At 37.6% G+C, this 22,886-nt stretch overlaps 1 protein-coding gene and 1 non-coding gene across 4 annotated transcripts in view; one reads left to right on the top strand and one right to left on the bottom strand.

The window, feature by feature from the left end:
• The window catches only part of LOC117178994 (1-phosphatidylinositol 4,5-bisphosphate phosphodiesterase classes I and II), a 661,888-nt gene that overhangs the window by 219,592 nt on the left and 419,410 nt on the right, over window positions 1–22,886 (bottom strand). The gene's annotated exons all lie outside the window — the stretch shown is intronic.
• Trnat-ugu lies at window positions 18,217–18,289 on the top strand. Its single transcript has one exon. It is a non-coding gene; the product is annotated as a tRNA-Thr (tRNA).

Genomic DNA, 22,886 nt, shown 5'->3' on the forward strand with positions numbered 1-22,886 from the left:
CTGCATTTTTCCCGCAAGTGTTTTAACATATTGTTGACACGCAGGGATACTTTCCAGGCTATTAACCAGTGAAAGCTTGGCGTATCTAAGAGCGCCGATAATAAGGAAAATTCTATAACGATAATGGTCAGATTCTCGAAGTCAAGGAGAAAAATGTCAGGCCTCGAGCGTGCAACAGAAACAATTGTCGAGAATATAAAGTTCCAGTACATGCGACACTTCTCATTCTCAACAATTGACTCAAATTTCCTAGGAGCGTTCAGCGGAGCGATATTAAGGTTAATGCCGTAAGAGTGACAGAGATGATAATAAAGCACTCTTAGTGCTGCAATATGCCTTTGGATGTAGGTCGTACCCGCATGCGTTGAAAAACTAGATAGTATACGTATGTTGTAGATGCCCGTGTTGCGCATGGCCTGCTCAAAATGTAGCGAAGGTATGTTAAGGTGGAAATGGCACCCTCTTGACATGCCAAAATAAAAGCTCCTTTGCCCACTTCCTCGTGCTTTCCGACCATTTTAAGAAGAGGGTCTCTTCCATTTACGACTCTATGTGCTCTACCCAGAATAATCCTGTTGTGAAGACATTCAAGATTCAATATTCACCGACCACCTTGATGGTGTGAGATGTAGAGTCGCGGAACAGAAGACTTACGATGCCTGCGTTTATTCATGTGCATAACATTTCGTGTCCAGATATCAAGGAATCTGAGCTAGTTCTTCGTCCATGGAACCACTCCAAATGAATGCAGCACTACCTGTACGGCCAGCATGTTCGTTGCAGGTACTTTGTTCCTCATCGACAGTTCGAAAGACCAAATCTGTCGGATGAGACGTTTGTGTCTGCTTCGGAGTATATTCTTTATAGATGTCACATCCTGAATGCGGCTCAGTTACACGCACAGGTATGTATAAGTCTCTCCAGCGCAAAGGTGTCGTATAGCGCGTATATCAACGAGCTCAGGGTCTTCAGAGATGTCATTAAGTTTTCCTCGCTTCAAATGAACCTTGGCGCATTTGTCTAACCCAAATTCCATTCCTATTTCCTTAGTGTATCATTCGACAATCCCAAAAGCTAGATGTAGTCGCTCTCTATTTTTAGCATAGATCTTAAGATCATGCATGCAAATAATGTGAGGCAAAAAAAACAATGGGCTCATGGATGTTAGTTATCACACGATTTTTTCCAGATGAGATAGTAAATATGGTTTTCCATTCATTGAATCGCTTTGTCCATACATTTCTTGCCACACAGGTCCGATTTCCCGGACAATCTCATCATTTGGGATAGCTGTGAATATCTTATACAGTGTGTTCAGACAAGTTATTGCCCTGTAATTCTTTGGGTCAACTTAGTTGCCTATTTTCTGCAGGAGTACTGTGCGCTCTCGCAAGAACCGCTCCGGAATTATAACTTCTGACTTTAAATATAAGTAACATTAATAATAATAAGTAATATAATTAACATTAAAAGCCATGATATATAGTTTCAAATATAATGATTTTAGATGATGGGCGAGCGTGTGTGCGGACCAAGTGTAGGCGAGACTACATACCTCAAATTTCCCGGATTATTTATGAAAATATATCAATATCCAATGAATTTGTCTCATATCCGAGATCTAGCTACTAGTTCGTGACTTTCTTAAGGACCAATTTTTTCCTCGGTAGTGGTGGGTGGGCACTCTTCGTTAGGTGATAGCACTTCAATTAGGCACTCTTCCTCTTTGAAGGTACTTATACCCTATGAGTCTTCCTCAAGCCTATGCTGCACGTCGTAGACATCTCTCCAAAATAGTTCGGAATACTCTCGTTTGGTCGGGTGGTCGACAGTAAATGGAGGGTCTTGGAAGAGTTGAGATAGGTAAGAGAGAAGCTGTTGGTTTTCTCGGAGTCACCTGTCTCTCTGCTCTAGACATTTTTTAGTGTCAGATGGTATCCCTATTCTTTTAACAATATGCTGCCTGCTGGTCAGCAGCTTTACGTTCCTAAGTGTGTGAGAACGGATCCGGAGTTCGCGCGCGAACTTTCGAATCTTGGCGGTAAAATTCCTGCCAGATATTATGTAGTCAATCACACACTCAATTTGCATTATAAACACAAAAATTGATAATCCAGAGGTCAGATTCTTCGGGAAAATGTCCACGAAGCTCGTCATCAATTTCAGACAGATCTATCGGCTTTAGAGAAACCTGGGTGTTAATGTTTCTTTGGGTCATAAAGCATCGCTCTTCCTCTATCGGATGCCTGCCCGCGGTTGGTATTAGTGTCACCTCTCTTTCTTTGCTGCCGGCTTCTTATGGCTGTGATAGAGTAGGCACCCTGCTTAGATAGACCCTTTTTTGGAATAGCTCGGCATGGTTTCGCATACCTGAAAATGTACACGTTCTAGTTTGGCGTAGTGTATCTTTAACCTGTGTCAGTGAATCAAAATATCAATGAGTTTGTGAATGTCTATAAGAATTTTATCATACACAAAGTGAGTCACCGGAATCACGATACCTTTTCTGACAATAATTACTTTGCTTAAAATTTGGAGAGTTTTGAATGATCAAAATTCCTGGCAGAATATGTAATCAGTGTAATAGTAAAAATTGTAGAGGATGCTTCCTCATGTCCTTGTAGAGTTTTTCACCACCCCACCTGTGCAAAGCTAGCTAGTACTACTAGAACCGGCTGTTGCTTAATTACTCACGGACTGGCGTTTTTATCGATGTAATCCATATCAGGCGTCCTCGAGTCAAATCCAACAAGCTACGACCACAAGCTACGACACAAGCTACGACCACGATAATTCATCAACGATCGATCCCGACGCAACCGGAAATCATACATCATCCAACACGTCACTTCCGTCAAGAGCAGAAGGCGATGAGTCGGGAAAATCACTTAACGAACACCAAAAGCAAAGGTAATTATGAAGATAACAAGAATTGGTAAATATCAACAGAACTCGAATCCGCCTCAAACAATCATTACCTGTTTTTACAAACACACAGATGTGAGAATGATTCTTCAAAAATACTGGAGGAGTGTGAGATCTCGTCCTCAAGAATCAAACTACGAGAACAAAGCTTGGTTAAGAAGCAATGTAAATAGCTTCGAACTTTTTGTTCTGGATCTGTTAATTATTTAATGTTTCCTCTGTTATTAACGCAGAGCCTAAAATAAATAAGACAACCGTGAAGATCTTTTCTGATGTGAATGCATTTATCTCCATCACTACTTATGTTCCCCCGAGATTTCTTTTTAGGAATTGGAGGACTTTTTCGAGAATCTCACAACTTTGTCTACAATATAGGACGGTTAAATATTGATTATTGGCGATTTTAATATACCAAAACTAATCTACTTTATTAAAGATGTGATGCCTGATACTAAATCATTTATATTACAAAATTTTATAGATATTCAACAATTAAAACAGTACCATGAGATTAATAATATAAATAAGCGATATCTGGATCTAGTCATCTTATCGGTTCCATGTGAGGTTACTGTTAATGCTTGACCTATTTTGCCTGTATATAAACTCTAACCTCCCCTTACTATTGAATATGAAGCTTCGTTGCCTTCTTCGTGAGATAAAAACAGATTCAGTATCGACCCGTCGACGAAAAGATATAAGTTTAAAACTTGTGATTATGGGAACTTTAATGTAAGACTACGCTCTATTAATTGGTCATTCTTATATGTCTCTGATAAAGTAAACAAGGTCGTTAAAGAATTCTATAAAAAATGAGATGAAATTTTAAACGTTGCAGTAGGCAAAAATGGCCTTTATGGTGAGATGAAGGGGCTCCAAACCTATTAGTGCCCCCCGGGCCATCGAGGGTGTCGACTTCGAGGCCGACTTCGACTGTCGACCTCTCACAATCAGTCCCCTGATTCTTTCCAGTCGGGACTTCCCAGTGGAATGTTTGACCCTGATCCACCAGACGAATGCCGCATAGGTTAGTCTAGGTCGCAGGATCGCTGTTTAGAACCACATAAGTGTCTCCGGTTTTGAGCCCCAGCTTTTCCGTATGGCTCTTCTACAGAGCCAAAGAGTCGCTACTAGCTTCTTGCACTTGTTTTCCGGGTGCTCGTTCCATGACAGCTTCTTATCCAGAATGACTCCCAGATATCTCGATTGTCCTTTGATTTACAGTTTTTTTCTAGCCAATTTCAATGTACTCGTGGTTCCCCACTTGTACCTTCTGGTGAACACAACTGCATCCGCCTTACTTGGATTGGCTGATACTCCAGTTCTCTTACACCATGAATCTACTATTCTTAGTGCTTGCTGCATTACTCCGAAGAGCGCATCCAGATGCTGCCCTAGCACGAAAACCAGTATATCGTCTGCATAGCCTATAACGTGGTGGCCCTGACTAGTGAGTGGATGAAGCAAATCATCCACTACCAGGCACGACAGCAAGGGTGATGTCCTCAATGTCCATGAAGGTTTCAATCGCGAGGCCTTTCTGCTTCAGTTGTCCTTCAATTAGGTTAACTGCAGTGCTTAGGGCCGTCTCAGCCGAGTGACTAGCCCTATAGGCGTGTTGTTGCTTGTGAAGAGGACTAATTGACAAGACCTTATCGCGGATATATCTGTCCACGAGTCTTTCCACTGTTTTTAGTAGGAAAGATGTGAGGCTAATCGGTCGGAAATCCTTGAATGAAGTATAACTGATCCTGCCTGCCTTCGGAATATAGACTAATCTTGCAATCTTCCATGCCGCGGGAAAATAACCCATCGTCAGACTAGCCCTAGCAAGTATCACAATCGGCCTAATGATGATCTGACCAGGCCTCTGTAAGAGGACTGGATATATGTCATCCAGACCGGGAGACTTTTAAGGACTGAAGGACTTCAGGGCTCACCTGAACCTGGCTGGGGTGAAAATCTTGTTAGCTAGCCGCCATTTCGGGCCCAGTCGGGCAGCAGGTGGCTTTGATTGCCTTAGCGGAGTCGTACCCTCTTTTCCAAACTTTGTGAAGCTCGGAAAATGTTCTTTGATCAGGTGAGCCAAGGTATCTCCGTCAGACTCTGAGTATCACCCGCCGGGCAATTTTAAAGTCCCGAGAATAGCATCCGAATTTCGAGAAAGCAGCTTGCCGAGTCTAGCCGCCTCTGCTGCTTACGTATTGCACTCCTATACTCACCCCTCATCGATGCAAATGAAGTCCATAGTTGGTATCCACGTCTCTGACTACTACTCTAGTTCTTGATATTATCTGCAAAACTAACGGTGCCCCAAAAAATATGGTGGGAGTTAGCATCGCACCTCAGCAGAAGAGAAAGATCCCTCACCTTGCAGTATTCCACCAGTGTACGTACCTCGACTGGTGGATTGGTATCATTACATTCACATATTATTCTTGATAATTATATCAAGACATCTATTGACATGTAATCCTGCAATTGGTCGCCGGAATGTTGGATTTATTACAAATATGACAAAAAAAATAAAAATTAATAACTTTTACGTATTATTGTTAATTTTTAGCAATTTCGGTCGTCATTTTCATGCAAATAATTGCGAATGGACAATTTGAATATTTTCCATTTCTTTTCAAAGAATGTTTAATTGATTAAATAAACGTCAATTATTTAAACAATGATTTATTTCCAAAAATCTTGATATGTGAAAATATTTTTTTTATCCTAAAGAGGACTCTGGGCCTCCACGCCTCGTCCCCTCGACTTGATCCTCGCCGTTTTCTCACTCTTGACGCGACCTACTCACCGTCGGTTCAAATAAATCCCAACTTTACTGATAAAAGTGTTTGTTTTCATTTATCCTAACTCCATTCTTAGCGCCCTGTTCCTGCTTCACAAAACTTTCTACTAATACTCCAATAAAATGCTATTGATGCATTTTAAATAAACACTGTAATCTCATTGCCATTTTACAGTGACGTTCTTATATTGATAATGTTGATTATGCCGATTCGCCATACCGTGTTATAATTTTTTTCTATTGTGCCATGTATCCGAATTTTATGTTATTTCACCTAATGTATGGAAAATGTATGTTCATGTGGGTGAAGTTAAACGCGAAACATACTCAAGTCAATAATATTTAAAAAAGGTAAAACTTCGAATTTGAGAAAACAAGCTTTACCTTTATACGTAAAAAAATAAGGATCTGATCATTAAGAAAGCAGAAAATTCGGGAATAGTTGAAATGTTGTTAGGAACTTTAAAAACGTTAACATTGAAAAATGTAGTGTGAAAGAAACCTGAAATGAGAAATATAATTCATTCGGGATTCTATTAAATATTAAAAGCATCCGGAACCAAACAAAACTTAAGGCGCGCAAATAGGTTCGTACGTCAGCTATCCATACCCTCGCGAGTGGCGGCAAGGTTACGCGACGTATTTCATAAACGAAGGATCCTATATAAAAAATAAGCACGATTTCGAACTCTACGACAATGTAATACTAAATTAAAATCTTGAATATAAATCTTCGAAATAAATCCAAGTGTCCTCATTCAAATTATAATAAAATGTGGGCACCTATTATGGGAATGCATTATATGCGTTTACATTGATACAAATTAAACAAAATTAATATTAAATGAAACTCCGACCAGGCTAAATTAAAAATAAAATCACTAGCCGAACTGTAGTGGAAAGCAACCATAATAACTTGGATTTAGAAGGTGCTGTAGCACCTCAAATCCAAAAAGTTAACAGAAATAACGGTACAACAAGAACAAAAATGAATAGCCCGGTCTCAAATACACCAAGAAATACAGGAAAAATACCAAAAACTATTAATAGGTCAATAGGTCGGAGTAGAGGTTTCGCTAGGAAAAATATAGAAACTCCAGTGAGAGAGAGGTTGGACAAAGACAGACTGACTTAATCAACACCTACAGAACCAACTCAAAATAAACAACTCTCACTCTCTGACCTTACACAAAATCCAAACAAAACCTTTGAGCCCATAGAAAATACATTTTTTGGAGAATTTTTTAATGAGAATTTTAAGTGCAATTCTTTTTTGAAATGCAACACACGCTTTATTTTACAAACCGACGACCTTTTAGAAAGTGTAGAGTTTAAAGAATTTATAAACCATAAATAAAACAGATTTTTTTGAAGAAAGGGAAGAGAGAGCAAATAATTTAGGAATTAGTCTAGACCCACCAGCAAATAGCTCCTTTGAACACAGAAAGAAAATAGTATAACCAAGTACCAGGAAAAATAGAAACGAATCTAATAACAGAAAATTCGTTCAATTTCATTTAAGGGAAAATTTATAAGAACCTCGACAACTTTTTTACAATATCATTGAAAGCCTTTGCAGATTAAGAGATAATAACTTAAAACTACTAAACTCTGATGACATTGAGCCGTCACAGGACAAAATCGACTCAAACCAAAACAAAGCACTTAGACTTTCGACAACAAATATCAGGTCAAACAGACGTTCACCAATACACGTTAATAACTCAGAAGCAGATTACAAATCAGATAATCAAAGAAATAATCCAACAATTCCAGCAACTTATTTTTCTTTCGACATGATACAAACGCCATTAAAAATTAGGAACAATTGGTCTATTAAATAAATCTTATCCAATAAAACGAAAAAACAAATTTTGTAACAAAAAGAAAACCCAAGACATCCATTCTAACATAACTGAAATCAGAAAACTTTTTACTAAATTGTATCCCAAAAACAGTCGCGAATGGGAATTACATAGAGCTTATGTAAATCTTCGCATCGAATACAAAATGTACATTAAAAGGAATGATTTTACAAATTTTGAGAAATTAGGAGCTTTAGAGAAACAACGGGAAACTGAGCTAGCCATGTCGAAGGGATAAAAAACACGGAGACCCAAATAATCAAGGCAAAAAACAATACAAAAATCAATTTCCATTCTCATCATTTGGATTTCCATCTTTATCTTTTTTCAATAAATATCAACAATATTTCAGACTTACCTTCAGATCTAGATTTCCATCAAATTTTCAAACTAGATTCTAAAACAACATACTAAGATATCCATTTAGCCCTTATAACCAAATTGTACCATTGTTCAATCAAATGTCCTTAAGCTCAATCCGGGGTCAAAAGAACCCAATAATTGAATTCCCAACAGAAAAAGCGGGAAATTGTTCGATAAATAAAAATAATAACAATAATAAATCAAACCAATGATGAAATAAATAATAGTAACTGTTATCATTGTGGATTAGCGGGCCATTTTAAAAGAGAATGCCTGTATTACGCATACGATCATGGAAACTGGAAGCGCGGTTATTAGGACCAAGTATGGTACAACCTAATACAGAAATGCCAGAATTTTTTAATTCGGATAAAGATGAGAAAAAAGAAACGCGTTTTCATCGAAGTAAAAAATTAGAAAATAACTCATTTCGGATTTTAGTAGACACAGTTGCCACACACTCTGCGTGAGCAAGGAATTATTGGAAAAAAAATCTAAAATTCCAAATACTCCATTTTCAAACCAGTTTCGCGAAAATTAATAGCTGTGCATGAAGAAACCATAGCTATAATTGGACAAGTGGTGATTCCAATAATAATCTGGAATAAAACGAAACATGACATGTTCAGGTTGGTCCCAAAACTAAAATCCATTGGCATCCTAGGTACGGATATGCTTCAAGAGCTACGGATGACCCTAAGCTATGACTTAGAAACTTGGTGGTTATCAACCTGAGACAGTACAAAAGAAAAATAAGGCAGTTAAAAGAACAAATATTAGGAATAAACCATTAATGAAAAAAGAAGAAAATAAGAAAGATAAAAAAACAAAATTAGGAGGTAGTATTAATCTCAAAAGTACTATAGAAAGTAACAAAAGTAGTGCAACATTAAATAGCGAAACTCCGCTAGTACCTATTAATTTCAACCAATCCCAAAAAACCAAAACAGCCCAAACTCTGCAACAAAGCCTACTAAGGATATCCCTAACCTAATAAGCATCCCCACAAACAACAAATTCCAATCCCTCGAGAGCACCCCACCTACGAACCTAGCGACGATTCAAGTACACAAGATCATTATATTTAGGCTTTAAAATTAGAAAAAAGGGTAAGAAGAAAAAGTTTAGGAAAAATTTATTATAATAACAAATACGAAAGCGAATACAAAGATAGCGATTGTAATCTTTGTAAATATAATAAAGGTACTATTCAGGAAAAATCAAAAATAAAATCTCAAAAAGCTAACGAGATATCGAAAATTGACGACAGAAACCAATGGGTTAATTTAAAAAATAAAGCGATCAAGCTAAATAATATTTCAGGTAGATTAGGAAAAAGAAACGAACAAGATCATTAAAATTCATTCAGGAAGAAGACATACGGCAACGCAGTTAACGAAAAATAAAATTGATGTGCAGGGCCGCGATCCCATTAAACAGAGATACTACTACGTGAGCCCTAACATCAACGAAATAATTTATCAGACAGTCCATAAACTATTATAACAAGATATAATAGAATCTTCTTGTTATAATTGGTTAAATCCTATAGTTATGATCAGAAAACCAGGAAAAGATAGATTCTGTTTAGATTTTAGAAAGGTTAATAACATTACAAAAAAGACCTCTACCCAATCCCATACATAACAGAGATATTGGACACTCTGAGATCAGCCAAGTTTATTTGAAAAATTGATTTAAAATTAGCCTATTTGCAAATTTCACTAGAAGAAAGTTCAAAACCGGCCAATGCTGGTTTGGTAATGAATTTGAGAAGGAGCTTTTTGATTACACGCTTAATTATAGTAATGTAATAATTTCAGGGATTTTTAATACGAACTTAAATTTAATGATGCTAACTTTTACTTCTCTAATATTGGGACAGACTCTCTACTCTATGTTTATATTTCTCTCTACTTTATGTTTCTACTTTATATTTACAATGACTCTCTACAGCTTGGGATTTTCTCCAATAGTTGGCAGAAGGGGTGCTTCGCTCTATACCTAAGATCACTCATCCTTCACCTCTAACAGATTTTCGTCTTATCTCTATAATTAGAGCATTAGCCAAACCCTTTGAGAAAATAGAGGATAACCAGCTAATTGAATATTTGGATAAGCAAAACCTGATTGATCCTTTCTAGTCTGGATTGCGAACAGAGCACAGCACCATCACTTTTTCTCTCAAATTTAGTCCTGATTTAAAAGCTGCAATAGATATAAATGAAGTAACGATTGTTATATTTTTTAATCTTTCCAAAGCGTTGGAGTTGGTTAACCATGACCTTTTAATACAAAAATTAAAGAACCTTAATATCTCTAACAGTGACATTAATTGGTTCAATTATTACTTGAGTAATTGCTTACAATGTATTGCAAACAGTGAAGGTATTCTCTCTGACTGGAATGAGGTGATGAATGGGGTTCCCCAGGGCTCAATACTTGGCCCAAAAATGTTTAATGTGTTCGCATGCGACTTTTCAGCTGTTTCACGCTACTGTAAATATCACCTTTATGCTGATGGTAGTGAAATATATGTTTCTGGGCCACTTAGTAACCTTAGGGATCTACTTCAAATGGCGAAGGAAGATATTAATAACGTCTACAACTCGGTGGTATCTAATGGTTTGATACTCAATCCACTAAAAACATATGCTTTACTAGTTGGATCCTCCACTCATTATTCATCTAAGTCTTGGATTCCCTCCCACCTTTGTTTAGTCGGAGAAGGGGCTCTTTGCCTACAGCTACGCGAAACCATATTTAAAAGCCTTGATTCTCCCTTATTTTGATTATGGGTGTGTGGTATATAATGGAATCTCTGATGACCTTAATTGCAAACGTGAACGTGCTTTTAATGCTTGCATCCGTTTTGTCTATAACCTGTCCAAATTTGATCATATTTCTCAATACAGGGAAAGAGTTGGTTTCATGACAGTTGCCAAGAGAATACAATATTTTATGGATAATTTGTTGAAAATGATCTTTAAAGATAGAAAGCCTGTTTATCTATTGTAATTGTTCTTGCATGATAATATGAACCTTCCAGGTCGGCCTGGACTGCGCGACAGAGGCCGTACACACGCAATACCTGCTCATAGAACATGTTTAATCCAACAATCTTTTGTCATTAGAAGGAGGCGACTTTGGAATGAACTGCTGAATGGTATTCGTAAAGCACACTATTATGTTCAGTTCAATAATTTTTGTATTTAATTAAGTTTCTAGATTATAAGGTATGATGTTTTTTTTTTCTTGTCTACTTATTTCTTAAGACAAGTTTTCCAACAGTACCTTCTTAACATCAGATTTGAGTAACTTCTTACTGCATATACTTACATGAACTTCAATACTTTTTTATCACAAATTAATCTCGTTAAATGTGCGTTGCAATATTAAGCCAGGGTTCTAAAAATATGTACACTACACTCTAGATGCTACATCTATGTACATATATATTTCTATATCGTTGTATATTATATTATGTGTATACTTTGTTCAGCTCGTAACGGTGTTTAATAGAACTGAGAGCTTTTTTCTCAATAAATTAAAATTAATTCAAGCCAATAACAGCATTCACAGTACCTGAAAAGTGCATGCATCAATTTAAAAGGACGCTATTTGGTCTAAATAATGCTCTAGCAACTTCCAGAGACAGGTAGGTAAAATTATTACTCCAGGCTTAAAGCTAAACGTTTTTTTATATTTAAATGACATTTTAATAGTAACTCATAATTTTGATGATCATTTAAAATATTTAAATATTGTGTTAGACAAGATTAATAATTCAAATTTAACGATCAGCCCGGATAAATGCGAATTGGGCTGCTCGGAAATTAAATTTTAAGTGTTTACAGTAAACGACAAAGGACTACAAGTGGATTAATCGACCACTTAAAGAAGATAAGCAATGCCGTGCTTACAGAAACAATTGCCAGTGTTAATTACGTTAAAGCATACGTGAATAGAAGTCTAAACGGGGCAGAATCTCGGTACTCGGCATCCGAAAAAGAATGCCTTGTGGTATTTTGATCCATACGTAAATTTAGGCCATATTTAGAAGGCTACAGTTTTAAAGTAATCACGGATCACTTAGCGTTAAAGTGGTTTCATAACCTAAAAAAAAACAATTAGCCGGTCAGACAGGTGGGCACTAGAACTTCTGAAATATGACTACGAAGTCATATATGGCAAAAGTGGCTCAAATTTCGTCTATGGTGCACTGTCGAGATCAGGAAAATCACGAAAAAATAGAGCGTTCCCATTAGCGTGTAGCGTAGAAAACCCTAAAGTAGACATTAATGACAAAACAGATGAATAATACTCTACTAAAATCAGACAGATAACAAAAAGACCTGAAGAATATAAAAAATGGCAAATCAGAGATTCGCAACTCTATTTTTACAGAAATGTCCCACTAAAATCCACTCTCTTACCAGACTCTAACCCATGGAAACTCGTTCTACCTAAAAAATTACGAATACAGGTTCTAAAAGAAAATCACGACGACATACAAGCAGGACACTTAGGCTCCGAAAAAACACACGCGAGAATTTCAGAGTACTACTTCTGACCAGGGACGTCTTCTGAGATAATCAAATACGTAACAAATTGTAAAGTTTGTCAAAGAACGAAAACGAGTAACGAACCGAAATTACGGTTAATGGGAAAGAGAATTGTCGAAAAACCATGGACCATGATTGCTGCAGACAACATGGGCCCATTACTGATTTCGGAAAAGGTAAAGAACCAATATATTTTAGCATTCGTATATCTGTTTACAAAATGGGTGGAAATAATAGCGATTAAAAAAGCGAACGGGGTTACAATAGTTTCTGAATTTCATAACCGAGTTATTTCACGTTGGGGAACACCTAGGATTCTCCACACCGACAATGGCACCGAATTTGTCAACAAAACCTTAAGAGAATTAACTCGTCAACACAATTCACCTCAGCATTTTTAAATTTATTTGGAAAATTAGAACCAATTCAGTCACTCCAAAAAAATATAGAATACAATAGCGATATTGAATTTCAGAGCATCGACAAATGGACCAACAGACTAAGAAAGTTGCAAATCATTCAAGAGGAAGTTCAGAAAAACTTAAGCCAATCAAATAATAGGCAAGCTAGTAATTATAATTTAAAAATAAGACCGATAGAATTTAAAATAGGAAATATATTCCTAAAGAAGGTAACCAAACTGTCTAAGAAAGCGGATAAAATGCAGGTAAGTTATACATACTATACATTTCAGAATAGACTCAGACAACAAACATTATTTTCTCCTTCAGACATTGGAAATGCCAGTAAAATACCGACTTCGTCAAAAAGGCTGGACCACCCGCCCAGATACGTTAGAAAGCTGATCCAAATCAAAACACTACCTAAAACGAAAACCCAACAAACCATATTATGCAAGGAAACGGAAACTACAGAGAAATGGGCCCTAGGAGGAAGCCCAAACCAACCAGACCAGAATGGCAATAACTCAAACATGGCACAAAAAATCCCACGGGATTACTATTCCTCATACGACAATTACTATGTAGAAGCTAACAACCAACCTGCTTAAATACTCACGGACAGACAACAACAGGATTTAAAAGACAAAATTCTCAAAAATAGTATAAGCTTCTGTCATGGGAAAGAAACCTAAAAATCAGACAAGGAAACATAAAGCGACAACGAGAAGAAGAAACTACAAAGGAGGAAGACAAATCAAGGGAAGAAGAAGCCATAAAGGAAGAATGAAAGAATTTAAGAAAGAGAGAAACAAAGAAACACGACAATTCATAATATAATTCTCAAAAAAAACTACCAACTAAAGAAGGAATAACGTACTCTATTGTCGTTCGACATGAAAATCACAACATACTTTCTGCGAGAAACTTTAAAAAATAAAATAAAACGACTTAATTTCTTCAAAACGCAACATAATAAATAAGATACATTATTTGTAAAATTAACCTCAAAAACCTCGTTCACTCATGGCCAAAAGCGATCAAATGAATTTCAAAATATTTCTTCTCTCTTATTTATTTAAAGAAATTGTTTCCCCTAATGATTCCTAATAGACCGCTGTGGTCACAAAAATAAATAGGCAGTCGCGGAAAATTGTCCAGGGTTGATCCCGAAGGAATTAACCCCCCAACAGAGGTGTGAAAACCGTTCCAAAAGCTGAATGGCACCTGAGTGAGGTGTCTTGAACGCTGATTCTGGGATATCGGGCGACCTCTCAGAGGACGCAGCCTCATCCTTGCATGCGGGGCTCTACAAGGATGGTCGAACCCCTTTCCCTAGCTTCCCGTGGGAACAACAATGATAATACCAAACATAGTTGTAGTAAGTGCTGTTCAAAATAACAGTACGCGGAGGGCTCCCGAAAATGAGTCAGCCAACAATGCCGACCATTCTAGAGCTGGGGGAGCTAATGAAGATGGATTCAATGCAATGGAAAGGCGGAATCTCTGAACCTTTAGGTGGACGGCCCAACTAAATAGCGACTTGCTAGAGTGCTACGACGCGAGTGTGGCCCCTGAATCGGGTTATATGGCACGACTGCATGCTCTGTGGTGCGAGAAACATCCGGAGCTATCGCACTTTTCGCATCAATGTCTGCGAAATCATGCCGAAGTACTCCAAAAAAGGGGCTAGGTAAGCGGAACGCCTACTCTACCACAGCCAGATCAAGCCGGCAACAGAGAAAGAGAGGCCGCACCAAGACCAACAGCGGGCTCGCATCCGATAGAGGAAGACCGTGCTTTATGATCCGAAGAAACATCCACACCCAGGTTTCTCTCAAGCTTAAAGATCTGGCCGAAATGGATGACGAGCTTCGTGGACATTTTTCCGAAGAATCCGACCTCTGGACTATCAGTTGATGTGTGTATAATGCAACGAGAGCTTTGGCCGATGCGAACCGTAAAACAAAACCAATGGTTGATCATAAGACCAAAAGACGAATGCATCAATTCGCCATAAAGATAGGCTGGGCAAGACAGTACGCGCCCCGCATTCAGTGTGTGATCTAGAGCGGAGAGAAAGGTGGGTTAGAGAAACTCAACAGTCTCTCTCTGACCCATCTCGACTCTTCCAAGACCCTTTAGTTACTGTCGACCACACGCCCAAACCACAGGAGGTCGAACTATTTTGGAGAGAAGTCTACGAAGTGCAGCATCGACTGGACGAAGACTCAGATAACATAAATAGCTTCAAGGAGCTGTGTAACGCCCTCATCACACCTGATGATGAATGCCCGCCCATCACTACCGAGGAAGTGAAAAAAGTATTAAGAGGGATGAAGAACTATTCCGGCCCGGGACCAGATGATATCAAGACCTTCTGATGGAAGAAGTTTCCTTCAACCCATCAGCATTTAGCCCATATTTTGATCACGTATTTAAAGTCGGACGAACGAATTCCGGAGTGTTTGGTAGAAGGGCGCACAATACTTCTGCCGAAAATAGGCAACTTAGCGGACCCAAAGATTACAGGCCAATCACTTGTCTGAACACACTGTATAAGATATTCACAGCTATCCTAAATGATAGAATTGTTCGGGCAATTGAACCTGTCTGGCAAGAAATGTATGAACAACGTGGCTCAAAGATAGGCGTAGCAGTATGTTGGGAGAACCTGCTCATCGACAGATGTGTCTGCAAAGATGCAGAATTCTACCAGCGTGACCTATCGATGGCATGGGTTGATTATGGAAAAGCTTTCGATTCGAACACCCATAGACTTATCATCTATCTTTTGGAAAGCTTAAAGGTTCATCCGCAAACCGTTAGTTGCATAGAGAGATTGATGCAGCTTTGGAAAACCAGATTTACTATCTCATTTGGAAAAAATCGTGGGACAACTAACAAAGTCACCTTTCAGAGAGATGTCTTTCAGGGCGACACCATGAGCCCACTCCTCTTTTGCCCCACACTATTGCCACTATCTCTTGTACTTCACCATTTCGACGGGTTCTTTTGCGGCAAACTGATAGATCGAGAGTACAAGATCACTCATGTATTTTACATGGACGATCTTAAGATCTATGCTAAAAACAAAGAGCACCTACATCTAGTTCTAGGGATTGTCGAACGTTACACTAAGGAAATAGGCATGGAATTTGGGATAGACAAATGCGCAAAGGGTTATCTGCAACGCGGAAAACTTAATGGCATCCCTGAAGACCCTGAGCTCGTCGATAGCAGCGCTATACGACACCTTTGCGATGTAAAGAGTTATACATACCTGGGCGTGCCAGAAAGCCGCATTCAGAATGTGACATCTATAAAGAATACTTTCCGAAGCAGATACAAACGTCTCATCTGGCAGATGGGATCCTCCGAACGAAAGGTTACATCTAAAGTCTTCTGTTCCGCGACTCTACATCTCACGCCATCAAGGTGGTCGCGGAATATTGAATTTCGAACTTCTTCACAACAAAGTCATTCTGGGTACAGCACATGGAGTCGCAAATGGAACATACCCTCTTTATAAAATGATCAGGAAACACGAAGAAGTAAGCAAAGGAGCGTTTCTGTTCAAAGCAGCAGAGGAGGCTGCTGAAACACTCGGACTTAACTTCAGTATTAGTATTATCTCGAGTACTTACTCCTGAAAGCCCAGATTAAGAAAGCATAAGAGATAAACTTCCATGAACAGCTACTCAATAAAAGGATGCACGGCATCTTCCACAGAAATGTAGAGGATCAGTCAATGTCGTGTGAGCTAACTTTTGCTTTTCTTAAATCACCCGGATTAAATTCTAGCACGGAGAGTTTCACTACGGTACGTGAAGATGGTAACGGTATGTCATACCGTCATCACATTTTGAGCCAAAACATTCCCGATGATAGCTGCAGGGCGTGCCATGCACACCCCGAGCATTTAGCTCACATACTATCCAGTTGTCCAACTCATGCGGGAAAGACCTACATCTGGAGGCACAATGCGGCACTAAGAGCCCAGAAGAATGAAAAGAAAGAGTTGCAACGATTATACCCGGAATATTCTGTTAAACTTATCGTTCTTATAATCGGTGCTCTTGGAAGTGTCAAGCTTTCACTCGTTAATAGCCTGAAAAGCATCCTTGCGTGTCCACAATATGCTAAAACACTTGCGGGAAAAATGCAGAAGGCGGTAGTCCTTGGGTCACTTCGTGTTCTCAGGGTGCACGAAACTCCATCTATCGCCATATATTGATTTTTATGTTGCTTTGTTGTGTCAAAGTTGAGTTTTATTCTGCCTTAAAATTAAATTCTCAATATTGTGCAAATGGCTCTTTCAATACTAAGTAGAAACATTTTCTAAGAAGCACATAAGAGGCGTGGCACTGCCAAGCCACGCCAGGTCTCGATCGGCCTCGACTACACCACTGATTTTCTAGAAGAAACATGAGTCAAAGCTTGTATTAAAGCAGCGTCTAACAAAAATCTGCACGTTTTCTTTTCAAAAAATGATGTACAGCGAGTTGAACCACGGATTTTTTGCAGAGACGGACGCCACTCGGGCATTATTCATCAACAAATTCCACGAAAGCCCCAAGAACACATTTCGAGCTGTCTCCAACCCCCTCATTTAATAGGGAGTAAAAAAGCCGCCTGAAAATTCATCAAAGAGCATGGTGCCAGATTCAGGAGATTTTTTACCATAGAGAGAAAACATTTAGAGCAAACAGCCACCATCTTACAATTTAAGATTTTGAAACAGAGTTATAGAACCAGAGTTTCAGTTAGAATGGTTAATTAGATAGAATATTATTTTAAAGGCCTAATACCAGTGGTTATTTGATGTTTGTACGACAGAGCTCTCTGTATTATACGGTTGATAAATAGAACAAATACTATGTCATAATCAATTTTTATTTTGGCAAATTAATTAAAAACGCGAGAAAAATAAGTTCTAAAAAATTCACTGTGGGCTGAGTTTGAACCAACAACCTCCTCATTACATGTGAGGGTCGCTACCAATTGCGCCATCGGAGCACCAGAAATGAAAATGTTAAAACTTGTATTTCTCTAATTTTGGTCGAAATTATTTTTCATAGATGTTATTATTTTAAGGGCAGTTGTTAAATTCAAGTTTTTGAAATAGAGTTATAGAAACAGAGTTTCGGTTAGATTGGTTAATTAGATAGACTCTGTTTCTATAACGCTGTATCAAAAACTTAAATTTAACAACTGGCCTTAAAATAATAACATCTATGAAAAATAATTTCGATCGAAATTAAGTAAATAAAAGTTCTAAAATTTTCATTGTTGTTGCTGCGGTGGCGCAATTGGTAGCGCCCCTCACATGTAATAAGGAGGTTGTTGGTTCAAAACCAGCCCGCAGTGAATACTTTAGAACATATTTTTCTCGCGTTTTCAATTAATTTCACATAACAAAAATTGATTATGATATAGTAGTTCTACTTATCGACCGTACAATACAGAAACCTCTGTCGTACAAACATTAAATAACCACTGGTATAGGCCTCTAAAATAATATTCTATCTAATTAACCATTCTAACCGAAACTCTGTTTCAAAATCTTGAATTTAACAACTGGCCGTAAAATAATACCATCTATGAAAAATAATTTCGATCGAAATTAAGGAAATACAAGTTCTAAAATTTGTATTGTTGGTGCTGCGGTGCCGCAATTGGTAGCGCCCCTCACATGTAATGAGTAGGTTGTTCGTTCAAACCCAACCCGCAGTGAATTTTTTCGAACTTATTTTTCTCCCGTTTTCAATAAATTTCGCATAATAAAAATTGATTATGATATAGTAGTTCTTCTACTTATCAACCGTACAATACAGAGACCTCTGTCGTACAAACGTCAAACAACCACTGCTATTAGGCCTCTAAAATAATATTCTATCTAATTAACTAGTCTAACCGAAACTCTTTTTCTATAACTCTGTTTCAAAAACTTGAATTTAACAACTGGCCTTAAAATAATAACAGCTATGAAAAATTATTTCGATTGAAATTAAGGTAATACAAGTTCTAAAATTTGCATTGTTGGTGCTGCGGTGCCGCAATTGGTAGCGCCCCTCAGATGTAATGAGGAGGTTGTTCGTTCAAACCCAACCCAAACCAACGCCCTTAAGGCGTTTTAAACGTTTGTCAAATTCGCTATCACCAAACTATATCTAAAAGGTTGAGTTGTTGAACGCCATATTTTAAGCACATAATGTAAAGGCAATTCTACCGGTCGGTTCAGCAAGCTGCCTCAAATGGCTGTCAATTTCGCCACATCCGAACTACGCCTAAGCGGCTGAGTTGCTGAAAGCCATATTTTAGGCACATAATCTAAAGGCAATTATCCCGAACCGTTCAGCTACATATACTTACATATCTAATATATTTAACTGCTTTAAATATAATAATAAAATTGATATTGACGTCTTCCAATTTTTAGTGAAAAATATACTTTTTTATCTTCTCCTAAAAATATTAGCTAAGTGTACTCAAATGTGGCAAATAAAATAGAACTAACTTTTGTTCAATAATTTCTGAATATAAAATTTTGATTTTTGTTTCTTACATGAATGATTTTTTGCCTCGACGCGGAATATTTTTACAACCTTAAATTGTAAATGTAAAAAATTCAAGATCTTGAAAATTTTGAAAATGTTATATTACACATTTTGTTATCTTTACGTTTTACAGTTAAAACCTTTTTTGTTACTAATACATTTCTGCTGACAAATCGCCAATTGATTTTGAATGCACGTGTGATACAGTTATTTCATAGCGAAAATTGTATGAAAACACAGAACAAAATTATATTACACTCATTTAATAGATCGTAGAAACCTTGTTTTAGATATGTCATTTCAAAAAACACTGACTACTGGTAAGTAACTTGGGAAGATAATCGAGTCCCCCGATTGCCGCTCCGATTGTCCATCGCAGCTCGCATTCCCCTGTGTACTGTACACAGCGCGCCAGGTTCAAGCGAGAAAAAATACCCTTCACTTTCAATCACAAAAAACAAGAACATTTTCAGGAAAAATTTAGCTGAACGGTACAGAATACTTGCCTTTAGATTATGTGCTTAAAATATGGCTTTCAGCAACTCAGCCGTTTAGGCGTAGTTCGGATGTGACGAAATTGACAGCCACTTGAGGCAGACTTGGGAATACGGAATACAGGCGAGCCCTCCGCTTGCCGCTCCTGCCCCTCGCCCCTCGTATACTACTGTGTATTGTACATCTCGTGCGACTTTCTAGCGATAGAATACACTCCATTTCCTATTACAAAAAACAACAAAAAGAACATTTTCGGAAAAAAGCCATCTGAACCGACCGGGAGAATTGCCTTTAGACTACGTGCTTAAAATATGGCGTTTAACAACTGAACCTTTTAGATATAGTTTGACGGTAGCGAATTTGACAGACGTTTTAAACGCCTTAAGGGCGTCGCCACCGTACTTGTTATGCTACGAGCAAGGACTGGATGGCTCCTAATTTTGAAAATTTCTAGATCGCGATCTAGATCACAGGAGGTATCAGGGATCAGAATAAATGGTTATTTTCAACTATAAACTTTCAGCGCGGACGCTTCTGTGAAAAGATGGTCAATTTGATTCTGCTGCCGGACCTCGAAGGATTGAAAGGACGTAGTCGCGACTTCTGCACTGCCTGTTGTGCCTAGTTTCGATATCTTATCGGCGAGCTCTGCGATTTTCTGAAGTTGTCTACCTTGCTTGCGAATAAGATCATCCTCACGCTTTGAGGCAGTTGTTCCATTACGGAGATATCCATAAAATTGAAAGATGCTTTGATGTGTCTAAACTTGTGTGATATGTATCCTTTGAATAAATCACTCGAGTACCCGGGGAACTAATAGAAGAACATGGAAGTTTATGGTGTTTACCGAACTCATTTTGATATATAAGAAAATGATCAATATATACACGTTGTAATAATACAAAACAGGTTATGATACGAGTATATAGAACATTGAATGACGCAAATAACACTTTATGATATATAGAGTAAACTACAGTTTTTAAATGAAGAGCGCATTATTTGAGTATGTATTATGGACTAAGATAGAGGCCTTTAGGGACATTAAAAAGAAATTCGGCTTGACAAAATATTGTTACCGTTATTCATTGTGAAAGCTCTGCAAGATGATTTTGAACTTATGAAGATTCCCTTAAAAGTAGTGATGCCGTCGAGGGACCTTTCCCGATATCGATACGATCTCGACTCGATCCCAGCCTCCGGGATCGGGTTTGCATCGTATCCGTTTTAGCCCGACTCGACTTTGGATCGGAAAGTCGATATATCGGTTCGGGATCGGGTCGAGTTTTCGATCCTCCTTCGGCAGATGTGCTCTTCGCACTTGAACCTAGCGAAAAGGGAAATTCTTCAATGGGTTGACGTCCTCCCTTCCCCCCTGACTCAACCGAAGCCTGATTAAACCGGTTATAGCTACACTGAAAATCCTGAAATATATTTTCCCCGTAGATAGTGGAAAATTTGTACTTTGGCTTAGAATTAAATCATTTGAAACATGAAAGTGCGACTATGCCGATTATAGAAACTATTTTCAACCTTCATTCAATTTAGAAATATTTTTAATGAAAAAGAGTATATTTTTTAGTATGTGGCAATATTGCACTGTTTATTTAAAAGGAGCAAATATTAATCAGATATTGAAAAGTGAACAACTTACAGCTGAATTGTCGTAAATAGATTGCATTCTACTGATTCTTCAAAATTTCAGAGTGCAAATTTTTGGAAAAATAGTTGAACTAACGTAGAAAAAACGTACAATTTTCAATAATTTAGTTATGCTTTCCTTACTGCAGTTGCATTTACAAACCAAATATGTACGATAAATTCCAAATAAAAACCCGAATAGTTGAATTTTCAATTAAAAGTGGAATGGTTAAATTGTTACTTAAAAGAGTAATATTTAACCTAAAAAAACTTTTTAACCAAATATTTAAGCCGCAAAACCTATCAACTGAAATTTTCACAATGTAGTGCAACATTTAATTAAGTACATTAATTTTATACATAAGAACTTAAGAAGACTCGTATTTCACCAAATACATGAATTTTTAGAGAAAGAGGTAAATTTTCAATCAAGAAGATAAGTTTCCCACCAGAAACGAAACAGTTACATATTCAATTAAAAAGTTAATTTTCTATTTCAACAAGAACGAACTTCAAAAAAATGTTACATTTGTAATTCGAGAAATTACTGATGATGCACCTTGAACTGTAATAATTACATTTTTAAATATAAAATAAATTTTCAACCAAGAAGAACTTTTTTAAAAAATTCATAGTTGAAATTGTCAAAAATAAAATGGACTTACAACAATTTACCTTAACTTTGAAACAAGGAGTTGAATTTTCAACTAAGACACTTCATTTTACACCAAAAAGAAAAAATTTTCAGAAACGATATGAGTTATCAAAAATAAATTTAACTTCGTAACGAATGTTTATTCGAAAATCAAAAAACTCAATATATTGCTAGAAACCTTCCCCTTTCCATACCTTGTTGCAGATCTTCCACATCCCATCCCTAATCCCTTCTCCTCCAAACTTCATCGCTTCGTTCTCCATCCCATCTTCTCCCATCGCCTTGTTTCTTTTTAACCTATTTATTGCTTCATCCACTTCTTTTCTTGTTATCTCGTTCCCTTCCTCCATTTCTCCTCGGACTATCCTACACTTTTCCCCTTTGATCTTATTTTGCTCTCCCTCTAATAGACCCTTAAAATAATCCGTCCATTCCTCCATTTCTATTTCTTCGTTAACGCCCTTCCTTTCCCCTCTATCCCTATTTATCACATCCCACACCCTACCTTCATTGGTGGCTTTTTCTACCTCTGCTTTATATTCTTCCTTTCCCCTCTGTTTTTTTATTTCCAGCATCTTCTCATGTTCTTTTTTCCTCCTGTTATACTCCTCCTTCT

The sequence above is a fragment of the Belonocnema kinseyi genome, chromosome 8, assembly GCF_010883055.1.
Source record: "Belonocnema kinseyi isolate 2016_QV_RU_SX_M_011 chromosome 8, B_treatae_v1, whole genome shotgun sequence".
Lineage (NCBI taxonomy): Eukaryota > Metazoa > Arthropoda > Insecta > Hymenoptera > Cynipidae > Belonocnema > Belonocnema kinseyi.